The 16,949-nt window shown below is 43.2% G+C and overlaps 1 long non-coding RNA gene and 4 other non-coding genes across 5 annotated transcripts; all 5 read left to right on the forward strand.

Annotated features, from left to right (window-relative positions):
• The first annotated feature begins 2,263 nt into the window (after window positions 1-2,263).
• Window positions 2,264-11,798, forward strand: LOC135263872 (uncharacterized). Its single transcript, XR_010332556.1, has 9 exons — window positions 2,264-2,407; window positions 4,334-4,404; window positions 4,650-4,684; window positions 5,120-5,177; window positions 5,592-5,637; window positions 6,363-6,422; window positions 8,103-8,146; window positions 8,519-8,565; window positions 9,081-11,798. It is a non-coding gene; the product is annotated as an uncharacterized LOC135263872 (long non-coding RNA).
• LOC135264353 (small nucleolar RNA Z40) lies at window positions 4,919-4,991 on the forward strand. Its single transcript, XR_010332674.1, has one exon. It is a non-coding gene; the product is annotated as a small nucleolar RNA Z40 (small nucleolar RNA).
• Window positions 5,394-5,527, forward strand: LOC135264360 (small nucleolar RNA SNORA18). Its single transcript, XR_010332680.1, has one exon. It is a non-coding gene; the product is annotated as a small nucleolar RNA SNORA18 (small nucleolar RNA).
• LOC135264354 (small nucleolar RNA SNORA8) lies at window positions 6,141-6,282 on the forward strand. Its single transcript, XR_010332675.1, has one exon. It is a non-coding gene; the product is annotated as a small nucleolar RNA SNORA8 (small nucleolar RNA).
• Window positions 6,741-6,883, forward strand: LOC135264355 (small nucleolar RNA SNORA8). Its single transcript, XR_010332676.1, has one exon. It is a non-coding gene; the product is annotated as a small nucleolar RNA SNORA8 (small nucleolar RNA).
• Window positions 11,799-16,949: the final 5,151 nt, after the last annotated feature.

Below are 16,949 nucleotides of genomic sequence, written 5' to 3' on the forward strand. Positions count from 1 at the left end.
GGGGGGGTGAATCTGCACAGATAATATTTTCTCACTTCACAATTGGCTCCATTCTTCTGAATGTTTCTGAAAACATTCCTGGAAGCTCTGCTACCATAGCATTAACTCTAAAAAAAAGACACTGTAGAAGTGCCCGCTATAAAATATTAAAGTATGCAGATACTGTCCAAATATTTCAAAATAAAGTAATGGCTTCTCCAGTCGGCAACCAACAGAGTGGCAGTGTGAATTTTCAAATGCCTTGCCAGGCTGTGATTAAAAATGCCAGGCTGTGTTTTCTACTGTGAAGGGGCTCCCTACTGGGTAGCCTCACAGCTGAACTGTGCCTGGGTACATGACTGTTACATTTTAAATGCATTTTACATGTTGTCTTTTCCAGAGTGATTCACAGGTTTATCACGGCGAGACACATTAAATGCATAGCAGATGAGATCCAAGACTATATTTCAATAATTCACATCATGTTGTACATAAAATAACTATCCTGTTGAAAAAAGAAATAAAACCTAAGCATCCAATAGCATTTTTTAGCATATACCAAACACTATCATAATTTTCACAGGGTAACAAACAAGGATCTATAATATTATGTTAATTTACATCAGGGCCACAATGACTAACAATGATTTGAAATTGTGAAGGAAGACATGAACAGGCAAGATATCTGTATTTCAATGGTCTTTCTCCCCAATTTGATGCTCATGCTGCAAAACCCATCACAACCTCCATTAACAAATAAACATGTACTCTCTAAAGCGCATCATGTCAGTTACCACTTCTTAAGACAGGAGCCAGAGGAGCACACTTCATGTGCAGCTCAATGGACGACCTTGCAGGTGTCTGATGAACCGGTGTGGCTCATTGGTGCTAGACGGGATGATGTCATTCCAGCTCTCCCATCCCTGGGCAACGCTATGTTGTGCATCACCCAGCAGGGCTCGGCAGCCATTGCAGATTCAGTACTAGACTGGGGCTCGTCCCGGCACTAGAACTGAGACTTTACAAGATGAGTCACCTAGCAGCCCGGACATTTTTAAGGAGGTTGAAAACCAACCTAGCAACATCGCTATAAATGAGTAAAAGACCAGCGGTCTTCTGAACCATAATGGTTGGACAGTCCAAAAACGAATCAAAGTAGGGTCGGGTTGGGGCTGGGGTGGGGGCGACACTCTACAAACATGGACTTGGAAAGTATAATAGGAAAGTACTTGGAAAGTACTTAATTAATGGTTTTCTCTAAGGAGTAATTTTGTCTGCTTAATTAATCCCAGAAAGAGCCCTTTAAATTTCCAAACCCTCAATAGAAATAAATAGACAAAGGATAACATGATGTTGATAATGTTTGATATTGGGTTATCAGAATCTCAATGTTACAGTGTAGATTTTCTTTTTTTAACACAAACCAATGATTATTGCCATAAAATACAATGCCTCTGTGTACGTATTACTGTATGTATGATTGAGTGACAATGGTTTGTATGATAGTTATTGGCTCTTCTGTGCATATGTTAACAAAACAACTGACTGGTAGCTCACTGGTGGTATTAGTAAAAGTCAGGGACCAGAATTACTTTGGGCAGTGGTAACCAACCCTGTTCCAGAAGATCTACCCTCTTCACTCCAACCCTAACAAAGCACATATTCAGCAGCTAGAGATCTTGTTGAGGTGCTAATTAGGAGAGTCAGGTGTGCCAAATTAGGGCTGAAATGAAAATCTACAGGATGGTAGATCTCCAGGAACAGAGTTGGTTACCACGGACTTAGGGGAGTGGTTAGGACACAGCCACAACGTAGCATCATCAGAAAACAAAATTAAAATGAACCAGATTTGCGGAAATTCTCAGCATCAGTCATACTGAAGTTTAATAGCGCCATCTGCTGGATAAATTAAAGTACATTTTAAAGTAATTTTTTCCTGTTTTCCTGGAACAGCCAGGTAGCTGTTTATAATAATCCTATAATTTGAGGTCATTTTGCCACATTTGTTTTGACCATATTCACGTGATCACACATATAGACATATCCGATATATGTCGGTTTCCAATTTATATACAGTAATTTAATTACTGTAATTCAATGTGTATATTGTTTGCCAGATATCATAAATCGCTGTTTGCGGTCTATGCTTTTACTGAAAAACATGCCTTCAGATCGGCAGCGTGGCTCTGTCTGGAAACTCTGAAGTTTATATGAACCACGTGACCGTCCAGCTTTTTGACTCTCCATTGACGCAACTCTTTCTTTCAACGGTGATTGGATAACTGCTGTATGCCGTAAAGTGCAGCTGCCGTTCAAGTGAAGTATAAATCGGAACGACAGGTTCTTACTGCCTCGTTTTCCAGATCTGAAAGGGAAGAGTTTGCAGGCCAATCGACTTGCGAATCGTAGAACATGCAATCAACGTAAGGTATCGGAATTTATTCCTTATAATCGTATTCCATCTTCCATTTAAACAAATTGAATTATATATTTGATTGTGTGAGAAAATGACTTACGATTTCGACTAGTTTAATGACAAAGAACATTGCTACTCTGGGATGACCACGTGTTCACAATAACCTATCTATCCTGGCTGGCTACCCTTATATATTGTATGTAGCTTGATTTATGGCAAGATGAGTCTTATTTTTGATGTTCGTTAAGTCTTGCCACAGTGCTACAAAGATGTTCAGGTTGGTTGGCCAGCTTTAATAGCTTGTTAGCCATGGTAATTTGATTAGCTAGCGTCAGTCTAGATACTTCTACGGCCTGTCTTTCATCCTGTGCCATGTGGTAGCTGTTACATTCGGGTTACCTTCGTCCATGGGTTAATCTCGAAGTTTTCACATGGCTACATGAATTTCGGGTTTTGCTTCCATCATTGTAAAGTTTGGTTACAGTGGTGACAATGAGGCCTGAAACATCGTTCATATATAAACTGACGGCTGGAAGCTAGCAGCCAAATCATTTCGCGTCAAATGGTGTGAGCGAGCAATCGGACATTTAGCATGCTAGCTAGCTATCATGTATATCTGACATGGTTACCTTCGGGACATGCAGTATCTTTGCTAATATCGATGGGTTCCTAGCAGCATTAGCACTATAGTTAACCCCATATCAAGGATTAGTACCAGTGTTTCTCCACAGGTTGATAATTTTGTGGCGGTCGACTCCCTGTGTGAGTTGTACTGTTTATAAAAATGTATTGCAACTTATAGAGGTTATTAAATTTTGCTGCGCTGACTTCACATTTCGTTTTTGGGCAATTTAATATTTATACATGCATGCATGATCTGGCCGTGTTTCCAGATTAAAATGAAATCTGCACATCTCTTTTCGCAAGTTGTACCGGTGACCGAGAGAATGAACAGGATGCAAAGGAACACTAACTAAAACCATTTCTGCAGCAATGGTCTCTATTACAGACAAACCTTCACGCTTCATGTCATTTTCCTAAATTTAGTTAGGAAAATGGCGAGCATCGTTGGGCTGAATGGCCTGTTCTCGTCGTTATGTTATCAGAATGATTTGGAGGACAATATAATTGCATAAAAATTCAAAACCTAAGATAAGGACTTAAGTCATTGGTGCCTGATATCCAAAATCTCATTTCTAAACACAATGATATTCATCAATTTCAATTAGAGTAAGTAGGCCTAAGTGTTACCGTTAACGGCCATTATAACTAATGTAATGTCAACCAGTCTGTGGTGCAGTTTCTCCCTCCTCCACTAGTCTTTTAAAATTTCGACTCGTCTGCCAAAGTGGAAAAGTTAAATGCTAGCTAACATTTATCCAAACAATCTTGCTAATTTTGCAGTCTTTGTTAGGGCATATGACACGTTCTTTTGAAGAAACGATGAATAACGGCATCATTTTTCCCATTTTGAAAATCTTTATTTCGTTACCTGGCACAGATACGGTCGCACAACTGGCCTATTTATGTTGGCGTTCAGGCACTGTCCTCCCTGCTCTGCTCTACATACGCCAACCAAGAGAGGGAGGAAGGCGGGCCTAACTCACGCAGCGAAACTATGGTCATTTGTATGTCACTTGCATTTAAAAGAAACATTTAACGAATACAAGTATTGTGTGTTCATAGATATAAGCAAATAAATAACCGAAATCTTCACTTCAACGTAACAGCTGAACAATGTCGGTTCAAAATGGTACTTCCTGTGGACAAGGGTGTCAGAATTCTTTGATTTTTGAATGTTTCCAGCCGTTCCTTGTACATTTCAAAAAGCTGCGTGTTTTACCAAAATTGTTCTCCCAGTTTGTCTTTGAACTTTGAAACCTTTAGCTAATCCTTTGTCACCTCACATAACTGAGCTCGCCCCTTTTTTCTCTGCAGCAAGAAATTTAGGGCTACTAGCCACTTGTGTGGACAACCTGCGTCCGAAGAGGCTCGAGTGATGGTGCTCAGTAAGTACATTTTTAATGCAGTGGGCAGTTTCTGCATGATTATTTGGCACAACTTCAGTCAAAGCCTTTGACACTGTGGGCTGAGTACTGTTGTAGTGCAAATATAAAACCGTCCTCTTGCAACCCACTGCTGTGCTTACCCAGTGGCAGTGTTACTAATGAGGCTGGACACCACCATCTGTTTAAAGTCATGGAGCATCTGTGCAGTATTGTGAATTTTAATTTTGATTTTAATTGAATTTTAGGATGAAGTGAAAGACGGGGGATTGAAGAATACCAGGTATGTTACATCTGTGTTATAGGTTTTTATTATACAGTATATTCCTTTTATTAAACCTTTGTTTATACAGCCCAACTGAAACTAAGGTTGCTCTTTCAGAGTAGCTTGGCTAAAAACACACTAGAAGACACTATTAAAATGTGACAAATAAGCATTTAGTTGCAACACGCAGTATTAATGTTTCAATGAGTAGTGTCATATTGTCAGCCTCTGCTATGTGTTGTGCCATACATTTGCTGTAATGATGATTGGCAAAATGTTCAACTGCTCTGAAGAATGTGAATGAGCTATGCCTTTCTGAACTGTTTGGAAATGTGTTCAGTACTTTTTTTCGCTCCAACTGCATTTTGATGCCTTGGTGCTGGCTACCATGTTAATTCGTTTTCATTTTTCAGTGCTCACTTGTTCACCCCTCTGTTAACTCGCTACCTCTAGGTTCCAGCCCCTGGCTTGTGGTACTGACCCGTGAACCTGGCAATGGCCCTGCATAAAGGTATATTGACTGCTTTTGTGTAATGACTTCTGAACTTTGATATAGGCATTTGGTGGAAATAGTAGGAAGTAGTGCGTCCACATGTTTTGACCACACTGTTCTTCATCACTGTATCAGATCATGCGCTATGTTTCTTTACGCCATTTTCTACCAGCTGTTGTTTTCTAATGGTCTCGAATGCGACTTCTGTAAAGGACAGCCAGACCCAACTGTTCCCTCGAGGTCTATCCCGACAGACTCTCTACAGTAGGGCCTAGTCGTTGGAAATGCCTCGTAGAATGAACCTGTGGTTTCGCTTTACCCTCAGGACTAGTGCCGTTAGACCTGTGGGATAAAACTGCAGAACAAGACTTTCATAAAACGAAGAGATGCTGCTTTTGTAGTTTCCTGCGTCTGACTATTCATCTTTCCTAGGTCTTGCTGTCCAGTAGAGGGCGCTCTTGGTCGCGTAATGCTAGTGGTGAGTAACACACTTAGGCCAAAGGAACTCTGTCAATCTTGGCTATCCATGTGTAGTGCACCAGTTAAATGTATTTCTCTTTTATTCTGGGTAAATTCCTCTACTGTCATTTTCCAAGTTTAAGTGCATTGATGGTTTTGTTTTGCTGTAATTCAGTTTAAAATGTTTGCATGTAGTAGTTGCATTCAAGTTTTTTGAATGGTTGAATACAAACCAGTTTTGATTACCAGAGTTCACAATAGAAAGCTTTAGTTTCAGCCAATCTCATATTGCCTTACTTGTATAGCCTTGCAGAACTGCAGTTGGGTATCCGTATTGGCCCTGTTTGGCCCCTGTTAAACCTGCGCTTTAGATGGAGAAACCCCTTAAATGCTAATCGCTTAAAAATTCTCATGTTTGCACCGCTGTCCCTAATCCCCTGATGGAGACGCAGTGAAATGTAGCTGATTGTAAGCAGTGTTTTTGCGCCGAAAGGCTTTTCTGTGTCTTTCCCGCCACCGAGCAGCACTGTATGGTATCTGCAGACAGCTGTTTTCCCCAGGCTGGCCTGTTCATTACTCAGTGCGAGAGCAACTCAGCATCTGGCATCGTTGGTCTCCATGCCTTTCCGTGCTTTGGAGTCCTGGTATTTCTGCTGAGACAAGCATCTTTTTTCCCCCCCCCGTTCTGTGGGTTAAGATGGAGGGGGTTAAAGGAATTGAAAAGGTGTTTTCTTCCTTCTGCAGCTCCTTGGCTGGTAAACGGTGTCTCTCCCTGCACCAGCTGTTTGGGTTGGTCCAGTGCATGTAAGTATTTGCTTCTACCTGCGTTTTTGCTGACCTCTTTACCTTCTCAATGAAGTGTGTTGAGCCCAGCAGTGATGCATTTAGTTACACAAGCTCTAAGAATTGTGCTCCTTAAGACATCTATTGAGCTGTATTGACGCTGAACCTAAAACTGCATGTCAGGTGTTTCATAAATGCACTGTTTCACACAGTTAGTTATGGGAAGTCGAACAACCAACGTTGAGGCTTCAGTGTTGCTGCAGGGCCCATGGTTCAGGCCATTTAAAACTTGCTGGGGTAAGGGGCAGCCCCTCTGGCTGCCCAGGGGTGGTGTAGGACTGCACTGTATGGTATCTGCAGCCAGCTGTCTTCCCCCAAGCTGGCCTGTTCATTACACAGTGCGACAGAAACTCGGCATCTGGCATCGTTGGTCTCCATGGCTCCCGGTGCCTGGGGGTCCTGGTATTTGTGCTGAGACAAGCGCTTTCCACTCAGGTCTGCCGCCGCTCTGGACCGGCTGCGTGCGGACTGGCATCTGTGGAATGAGAAGGGGTCCGCTGGCACCCGCCGTCAGAATTCCGTGGCATAGTTTTTCCCCCGGTATTCATGATGGCACCCCTCTGCCCAGCTTAACCCTGTGAAAGGTGTATGATCACGAATCTGTCATTAGAATGGTCTTAACTGACATTCTGATGTTGATGTCACAATCACTACTGGTATTTGAAAGCAGTGGAGTTCTAGAACTTTGGGGAGAAAAGCATTCCAAAAATTCTACTCGAGTTAAGATATCACACAGAGACCCCGCCCCCACATCCTCCTCCCCTTAGGCCTCCAGCAGTGATAATATTCTCCTTTCATCAGCTGATGCAGCGTAAAATACTCTGCCAGTGTCTTTGAAGTGGTAACACTGGTAGTGTCACAGGCAGTTGGATCTGTGGCTTTGCTTCTGGAGATGTGCTTATTGTTCAAATTTGTCACTCCCAGATGTTTGTGCGACTTGTCAGCATAAATGGTGCAATGTTGGAGCCTTGCGTTTTTATTTGTACACAACTGCACATAAAAACTATTTAAATTATGAAAAGTGTTGAACTAAATGTAATTGGAATATCCCCAGAGGTTTGGCTACCCGTTTTATTTTTATTTTAAGAAAAGATTCCTAAGCCTATAATGTATAGTATACCAACCCCCCTTATGCACTGTAAATGTTTTACACAGTGGCTGGCTTAAGAAGTGTGCACCCTAGGTCTTCTAGGCATGGAAGCTTCCATGCACAAAGTTCTTTTTGGCCTGAACATCAAAGAAAGCAAGTTAAAAATAAATCCGACATGCTTGCTGTTCACTGAAGCGTCAACCAGGAAGTCAAGGGGCTATGATTTAATTGTCGTGGTTCTCTAAATTGGAACAAAATACCATATTGATGTTTCTCACAGGTTTTTTTATTGTTAATTTTATTAAGGTCTGCTCTAGGTTTTTGGCTACAAGTTATTTTGTTTTTTAACGAAAACGGTTGCTTTTTCCTTCTAACCGTACTGAAGTCTGCAGCCTCCAGCTATATCCCTGTAGTTCGGGCTGCATCATTTTTAGGACTGGCCCCTTGTAAGCGGGCCAGTTTGTGTCGGTATCGGGCGGAGGCAATCTTTCCCTCGCTCAGTGGTGCCCGTTTGTGCGGTAGATTTCTTATCCTGTTCCCCTGTATTTTAGGCCGTCCCTGATGCTTTGTGAAGTTGGCGCTTCAAAGTGAGCTGGTAAGTTTTATACACTTTCTCCTTTATTTGGTCTCCTTTCGTTTTAAAGGGGAATGCCTCCCGTACATTGTGACCCGAGCCCTTTCCAGCCAAGTTGGGGGAAAAAGTGAAACGCGTTTTAACTCTAGACTGACTTGGTTGTTAAAAAGTAATTGGTCATATACCAAGGCTACTGGGATGTGTAGTTCCTGGCCTGCTGTGGACATGACCAGAAAGTAAATCCCATGCCAGCTGTGTCAAGCCAGCGCAATGCTGGTGTGGCCCACTGGTAACATCCATGCCTCTTTGTTTAATTTGGTCTAGCAGCTGGAAAGAATGTGTGATGCGGCTCATTCCGGTACTAACGTATTTGCTTATCACGTGTTTCTACAGGGTGGCTGAGTTTGGGAGTCGCACGGTCGCCAAAGCTGTCAATTAAGGTGAGCTGGGCAGGTGCAGATGACGTGCAACAAGGGTGGGTGGCGGTTTGGTATCATTTTTAGGAAATGAGGCTTGCAATAGAGGTTGCAGGTTTGATTCTCAGGTGGGATACTTCCATTGTACACTTGGGCACGATATTTAACCTGAACTGCTTTAAATACATTTGGATGAATTGTATGTTTTACTAAAAGTTGTCAGTTGCTTTGGATTAGACATTTTTTTTTAAAAAAAGATCACATTCAAAGGGATCATTTTCAAAGGGGGTCGGCCGGATTCTACCCACTGGCGATCCTTCACGCAGTGATCCTACACTACTGCCACTGAAGACCTTGAGCAGGTTCTGTTGTGTTGGGTCCTGCTGGGTTTCCAGGGCAACACCTTTACAATATCCGGCGTTGTATTGTGAAAACCACTAACTCCTGAATGACAGCTGGACTTATGTATTGATCTTAGATGTCTGAATAGTTGAGCATCTTGTTAATGCATTTGCTTTCTCTGCTTTGCCATCTAACAGATGCTGGTGTGGAGGACCTGGATGGCAGCTTAGTAGAATTTCCTGCACTGGGCAGGGACCTCTGCTTGTTTTGACAGCTACCTGATCGACCACAGTCTCCCAATACTGTCCCATTCATCAGTACTGTCTGAAGACCAATCAAGATCTGTGTTCCAGAATGTATTGTAGCTTGAAATGTATTGTTTGGATGAATGTAGATGGCAGTGGGTTATTTATGCAATGAATCCTTGAAGATTAAAAAAAATATATGTTCAGATGGTGACAAATTAATGGAAACTTGAATAAATGAGTGGAGAAACTTAATATAGTTGCTTCCGTACAGGTATACTGCCTGATAGAATTAAGGAATTAACATTCTGTCGTGCCCTGTGACATGCATACCAATTCTGAGTAGGCCCTGTTGACCTCCATTTTGGATCAAGATGACAAGAGGAAAAGACCTAAGTGACTTTGAAAGAGGGTTCATTATTGGAGCACGAATGGCGGGAGCTTCAGTCACTAAGACTGCTCAACTGGCTGGTGTTTCAATTGGAACAGTGACTAAAGTGACGTCTGCATTTCGATCTATGGGAAAGACGTCAGTTAATAGGGCAGGAAATTGTGGTCGAAAGCGCACATTCGATGATCATGACGCTCGTGCGTTGGTGCGATATGTAAAGAAAAACAGAACGGCAACTCTCCCTCAGGTGACTGAGACTGTCAATGCAGGGCGTGATCACACCGTGTCAGCAAGAACAGTCCGTAGACAACTACACAGAGAGGGATATTATAGGGTTACAGTGCAAAAACCCCAGAAACCATAACCACAGGCACTGTGCTACAGAGATGTGGAAAGCTGATCTGGTCAGATGAGTCATACTTCACCATGTTCTTGATAAGTGGGTGAGTGCATGTGTGGCGTACTCCAAGCGAGTGGTACAGGCATGAATGCTTGACCCTTGCAGTGAATTCTCCTGGTATGGTTTGTCCCCTTAGAGGGAAGGGATACTGCAGATCAATACAAAGTTATTCTGAGTGATCACCTTTATCCTATTTCTATCCTGATGGGAGTGTTCTCTTCCTGGATAATAATGCTCTGATCCACAGGGCACGAGGGGTCACTGAATGGTTTGATGAGTATGAAAATGCTGTGAATCATATGCTATGGCCTTTGCAGTCAACACAATTTAACACCTATTGGAGATTTTGGTTAGCGCTCTCCAGCGTAAAAACATAAAATGAGGGAATATCTTGGTAGAATGGTGTTCCATGCCTCCAGTAGAGTTTCAGGGACTTGTAGCATCTATGCCAAGGTGCATTGAAGCTGTTTTGGAGGCTTGAGGTGGCCCAACTCCTTACCAAGACACTTTATGTTGGTTTTTCCTTGAATTTGTCACCTGTCTGTATGTATACACTACATGGCCAAAAGTATGTGGACACCCCTTTTAATTAGTGGGTTTTGCCACACCCATGCAATCTAACATTGACAAACATTGGCAATAGAATGGATTGTACAGAAGGCGACTTGGTGACTTTGAACGTGGCACTGTCACAGGATGCCACCTTTCCTACATGTCATTTCGTCAAATTTCTGCCCAGCTGGAGCCACCTTGGTCAACTAAGTGCCGTCATTGTGGTTAAGTGGAAATGTCGAGGAGCAAAAACCGCTCAGCCTCGAAGCGCTAGGCCACACAAGGTCACAGAACTGGGCTGCTGAGTGCTGAAGCTTGTTGCGTGTAAAAATTTGTCTTCGGGTTGGAGCACTCGCTGCCAAGTTCCAGACCCGCCGGAGGCGACGTCTGCACAAGAACTGTTCATCGGGAGCTTCGCAAAATGGGTTTCCATGGCCAACCAGTTGCCCGCCAGCCTAAGATCACCATTCGCAACGCTGAGCGTCGGCTGGAGTGTTGTAAAGCACACCGCCATTGGACTGTGTAGCAGTGGGCATGCATTCTCTGGAGTGATGAATCCCGCTTCGCTTTCTGGCAGTCTGATGGACGAATCTGGGTTTGGCGAATGCCAAAACGCTAACTGCCCGAATGCACAGTGTCAACTAATGTTTGGTGGAGGAGGAATAATGGTCTGGGGCTGTTTTTCATGGTATGGACTAGGTCCCTTAGTTCCATTGAAGGGAAAATGTAATCGTACAGCATGCAATGACATTCTAGAGATCTGTGTGCTTCCAACTTTGTGGCAACAGTTTGGGGAAGGCCCTTTCCTGAAAATTTTGGGAATGCCAGCTCTTCCTTTGTTGGACATAGTCTTGTGGTGAACTTGGGGGGGGATTTGCTGTATTAAGTTTTAAATGTGCATATGTTCATGCGCTAAAAGAGGCTAACATGATCTTTGTTTTCACAATACACAAGTGGCTGAGTGTGTGTTGATGTGAGAGAAGCTGGTTTCGAGGGCCCCACTGGCCGTACAGAGAGGCTTCTGGCAACGCTTAGAGGAGTTCACAGGACTGGACTCCAATGCGGGTCACGGGAAAGGGATTAAAGGCCTGACTTTATAGAGTAAAGCCTTCACTCATACTGCATTAGGCTTTCATTTTTGCTTGTTGACTTGTTCATTGATGTTAAGAGGAAGGCCGAATTGTAATTTCCCCTTTTGCAGGAACCAGTTCGGGCTGCCACAGAGCAAGCCTGTTCAGTTTTGGGACTGTGAGATATGAGGCATGTATACCGGTTGAATTTACTCCCACGGCTATTCTCAATAAAAACCTGAATTGGGGAATCTTAATCCGTGTGCACCTGCGTTCTCTTTTAAAAGTGAAACTTCTGCACGTGCCTGCCAGTCTGCTTTGCCGTGCAGACGTGGGTGTGGACCAGTATGCTGGCTCTGTGCCATTCTGAGATTGTGATTAGCCTTTTCACAGTATTCACCCCCCCCCCCCCTTTCCCCCCACTGGTCATTCTGCCATGGTTGGAAGGTCAGCCCTGGCCCTCACTGCATTTTGAGTGTTGTGAAGTGTGATCAAGGATCGGTGGCCAGTGTACTTCTGCACGTAAGCTGATTGTGAAAACCAGTGAAGTGAAGAAACCAATGTGACAAAATTGCTGTTGTTCATGGAAACTGCCCAATTCAAATAAACTTGAGTCATTTTTGTAAACTTCTCCAACAAAAGGCAAATGCATATCTTGGGGTGCTTAAATTTGTAAGGTTTATGCTCGTTTCAGTTTCTGGTTGTGACTGGGTACTTCCAGTCTTTCTTCTTTGACCATGGTCAGTATTAAGGTGGTTATCCACAAGACTTTTGCCCTGGCAGAGTTTCCTAGGTTGTTTTTGTGACACACTGACACGTGGTCATTGCCATGGTAATGCATAGCTGAGCTTAATTTGTGTATGCTTTGATGTATGTTGCTTCATTTTTCCTGCTCTCCCTGTTCTTTTGATGCCGGGTTTTTCTTGTACTGCCTTTTGTCTCCGTTTTGACGATGCAAGTGTTCCCAAAGAGGATGTACAGTCTCCCTGTGTAACCCCAACAGTGTTTATCAGTGCACTAATCTGCTGTGACACACACAAGCTGGCCAGCAAAGTGCATGCTGGGAGAATTGGGTTGGGGCTTTGCACAGGTCCCTTGAACAAGGGACAGCATGTGACAGCTTTCTTAGCCACATGAGATTATAGTATTAGATTTTAGGAAATAGGTTTGTTTTGGAGTTTTAATCCCAACCACCACCCCCCCCCCCCAAATTAAAATTTCTAGGTGCATTTGGAGGGCTCATCCGAACTCTTGCATGTTCCTCCAATTCAGTGCCGTCAGGTGACTTTGTTGACCAATCAGAGTTGCGCAGTCGTTGCATGGGTGGAGAATGCAGGTCAAGCCCTACAGGAACAGGATCTGCCTGCAGGTGCCCCGAGTGAACACTGACAGTCACTCTTGTGTAATGAGCTGGGGACGGCCATGTTGACTGAAGCCCTCTATCACTGAATCACCACACTCGCTGAATCACTGCTACGTCCAATTATGTGTCCCACAGGGCTGGGGATCACAGTGTGCTCAGACTAAGCATGGTCTGAATTTGATATCAGGCCTTAGTGCTCGGCACTACACTGAAGATCGGTGCTTTGGCGCAAAGATCGACAGCCCAATATCCAGAGGTGGTTTTTTTTAATTTTCCATAGCGAAGCAGGAATTTTTTTTCTATGAGAAAGGACAGTGCTACAGAAGTCAGCATTTTCCTCTCGGTCAGTTTGCTATTTATTAAGCGGGTTGCTGACCATTTCTAAAACGGCTTTTCAGCTTTCTTGGTGATATAGTGAAAGCAATAGCCAAGGGGTAAAAAGACCGTAGCTGCAGACCTATTGAATAAAATTCTTTAGTTTGGCTCTGAAGACACACTCCGAAGCCTTGATTATTTGCTGTTGCTCTTTGCTCCTGGTGGAATTTGCCGCAAGGAGACATTGGCTTTTCATTCTTTCTATTTGATTTGCCCCTGCAGGTTCGCAAAGTTGGTGATGAGCAACATTTTAAGATGTATTTCTGTCTACCTCCCCCGTAGAAAATGAGGGATTAAAGAATGTTTCAGTTTTAAGGGCTGTCCCTCTGTGCTCACATTGGTGCTAATAGCAGTTTGCTGTCTAGCTCCAGTGTCAATATTACCTATACTCCCCAGTAACCAATCATTTTACATCTTTTGCTGCTGATTTGTTCCTGTGTTAGCATAAGAGGATCTGATCCGTTATTCATCCAATCGGCCGGCAGTGGTGTAGCCTAATGGTTATATAGGAGGCTGGGCTTGTAACTGTGAGCTTGCAGGTGCGACCCCTGGGTGGGGCACTGCCATCGTACCCTTGAGCAACTTGACTTCAATTATGTAAGTCACCGTGGAGATGGTAAATTTAAGCAATTTTTGAAAGCATGCTCAATTTTACCACAGGCAAAACTGAAAGAGAAAGGTCGCACACTTTTCTCCGATTCTGTATTTAATAGCTAACGTTTCGACAGGAAGCTGACATCCTCAGGGCTTGCAGCTTGCTGCTGAAACATTGACTATTAAATACTGCATCTGAAAAAAGAGTGTGTGACCTTTCTTTTTCAGTTTTGCTTGCAAGTTCCTTGGTCTGCACCTTGCCAAACAAGATGTGCCTTTTCTTTTTCACATTGAATTTTCCAACAGGCACCACCAGTGGTTTTAGGCTGAAGTGTATTCTGTCATATCTAACGGGTGACATTCTGGTCTTAAAGTGAAAAACGAGTTTAGATGTCATAATACCAATTTAGGATTTCTTTAGGGTTTTTTAGTCAGTAATTCAATAGTGGGATCAATATAGTCCATATTTTGTCATCATCTACAATATGTTAATTTGGCCATTAAATTAAAGGAAAAGATTATTGTGGAGATAGGATGAGCACTTAACTGCCTTATTTGATTCACTAACTGGTCCTTGACAATAGTACCCTGGCTGCCATTTTGAAATTCTATTTGTGTTGTGCAAGTTCTGCTGACTGGAGTCAACTATCCCTTTAATACATTGATCAGGTGTAGGTTACAGGAAAACGTACCTGGCCTTAGTAATTGCACAGAAAAATCAATATCCACACACAGTTGAGAACTGAAGTGAGAAAGAATGGCTTTGCCGTGGCCATGAATTAGTGAGGAGGATAGTGTAGCAGGGCGAACCATCTGAAGAGATTTCCCCCTTGGAATGAGCATTGTGTCCCTCCCCTCTGGTCCCGTTGAGGTTGATTATGCAGGACTTTACTTGCCTGTGCTTTGCATTGTTCCTTTAATTCTGACAAAGTTTTTCCCAGTCCCAATCCCTCTAGCAAGGTATTTACATCATCATGCTTCACTGTAGGGGTGGTGTTAGGTGGGACACGTGCGGGCATTGTTTAGTTTTCGGCAGACAAGGCTCAATTTTTGACCCCCCAAGACTCTATTTTAATCTCATATGTTCAAAAAACCACCTCCCGTATTTCAGCCGGATCCCTTCCACGCGCGCTCCAGGGCGGCTTTGAGACGAGTTTGTGGAGTAACGGCTTCTCTCTCACCACCGTGCCAGGCGGTCTGGGTTTACGCGGTGCCCTTCATGTTGAATGATGCACGCTTCCTCCATTTCCATTGAATTCCTTGTCGGCCTCACAGCGGCTTCCCTCTCCCATACGGCTCCTGGTTCTGTCTCTGTTTTGGGGGCGTGGCCTTTTCTGGGCAGGATCTGATTGGCAGGATGCAACTTTCAGCAGTTTATTATTGAAAGCGTGCCTCCATTTTTATTTTATTGTGTGTACCAACTGTCTATACTTTTCCCACATATTTTTGTTCGCAGATTTATTACAAATATTAGTGCCTAAATGTGGTGCCATAAGTAAACTAATTTGACAATTGTGCAGGAGTCTGTATACTTTCGTAATGTATATTTGTATGACCTAACTCCCGGCAGAAAAAAGTGAAGCATTTTGTTTTAATGATAATGACATAATACGAGCATTGCAGTGAAAATATTTTGAAAAGCATAATTTATTTTATTTTTATTGAAAGTTCCTTTGTAGTGCAGGTTTCAGCATATGTGACTCTTGAGATTAAGACCAAAGACTCACATACTCCACAGGGGACTAAAATGAATTGCTGAGTCTTAGGGGGGCAAGTGTGCATGTGTGTATGTGTCTATATATATATCAATGTGATCTCTCAAAGGAGCCTAGTATATATATATACATATATATATATATGTATATACTAGGCCCCTCTGAGAGATCGGAGTGCTTTTTGATCTTATCACTGCTAGAGACAAAAGGCTGCTTGTTGTTTTATGGCTCTACACAGCCAGGGCACTGGTAACCGGCAGCCGTGGCTTGTGAATAATTAAACTGCTGCTGGCCATTTTTCAGAGCGATACATGACCAGTGCTTGGGGTTGGGGGGGCGGGGGGGGGGGCATCAGGGTATGTAGGCGCCAGAATATATAATTAGGAGACTGGTAAATGTGTAAAATTCAGTTATGTGAGTTATGCTTCGTTGTTGTTCGCACAACATGCTACTTTCGTTGGATTATTGGTTTGTTCAACGTGCAACCAGTGCTCCCCAATAGCATAGCTGCATCACATAACTCCGTATGATGTTCACTGCAAATGTGACAATTTGATTTATAATACCTATATAAAGCTGAATATGGCAGTCTGCACCTTAAACTTGAAAAGCTCTTTAGAATCAAACTTGATGGCTCTCACCTAATTTAAGTGCAGTAGTCATATTGCACTTTGTGTTGGCTTCCCCCCATTTAATTGTACTTTGATTCTGTGGAGCCTTCCTTAAACTGTCACAGAGCGCTACGAGTAAGTGAGTAATTTTCAGCTCTAAAACTTTGTCAAGGATCTCTCTTAACATTCCTCTGCATTTAAGAATGGATTATGTCTCTCTCACGCGCATCTCTAAATTCCACTCAACTACAACCTCTCACAGACTATTAAAACTTTGTTACAGGCCCCTGCGTGAACAGAAACACAATAATAATCAGAAGTTGAAATATTTTGCACTCATGATATCCGCCATAAAAAATGTATTCCAGTTGTTCCCCTAAAAAGCCAGAAGTAGAGAACTCTTAGCTTCACGTTGTTTCCCCTTTTCTTCTGAGGATGGTCACAGAATGTCATATACAACCCCCCAACATCCCCCGCCAATCCCCCCCCCCCCCCCCACAAAAAAAAAAATTCCTGCCTCATTCCATTCCCTGGCTACCATATCATTTAGCCGTCTCTTCATTTCTCTAATGAGCTTGAGACTTTGCTCCTGAATTATTAATGCAGCGCTGTCACAACACTGTGCCCCTATCAGTGAGCGGGGAACCCACTTTGGACATTGACACCGTCATCTGGTGGAGCAATTACCGCGGACACAATGGGACTTTACCCAGTGAATGACACGGATCAAAGGGGCTATCACGGCAAAGA

The sequence above is a fragment of the Anguilla rostrata genome, chromosome 9 (genome assembly GCF_018555375.3).
Source record: "Anguilla rostrata isolate EN2019 chromosome 9, ASM1855537v3, whole genome shotgun sequence".
In the NCBI taxonomy this organism is placed as follows: domain Eukaryota; kingdom Metazoa; phylum Chordata; class Actinopteri; order Anguilliformes; family Anguillidae; genus Anguilla; species Anguilla rostrata.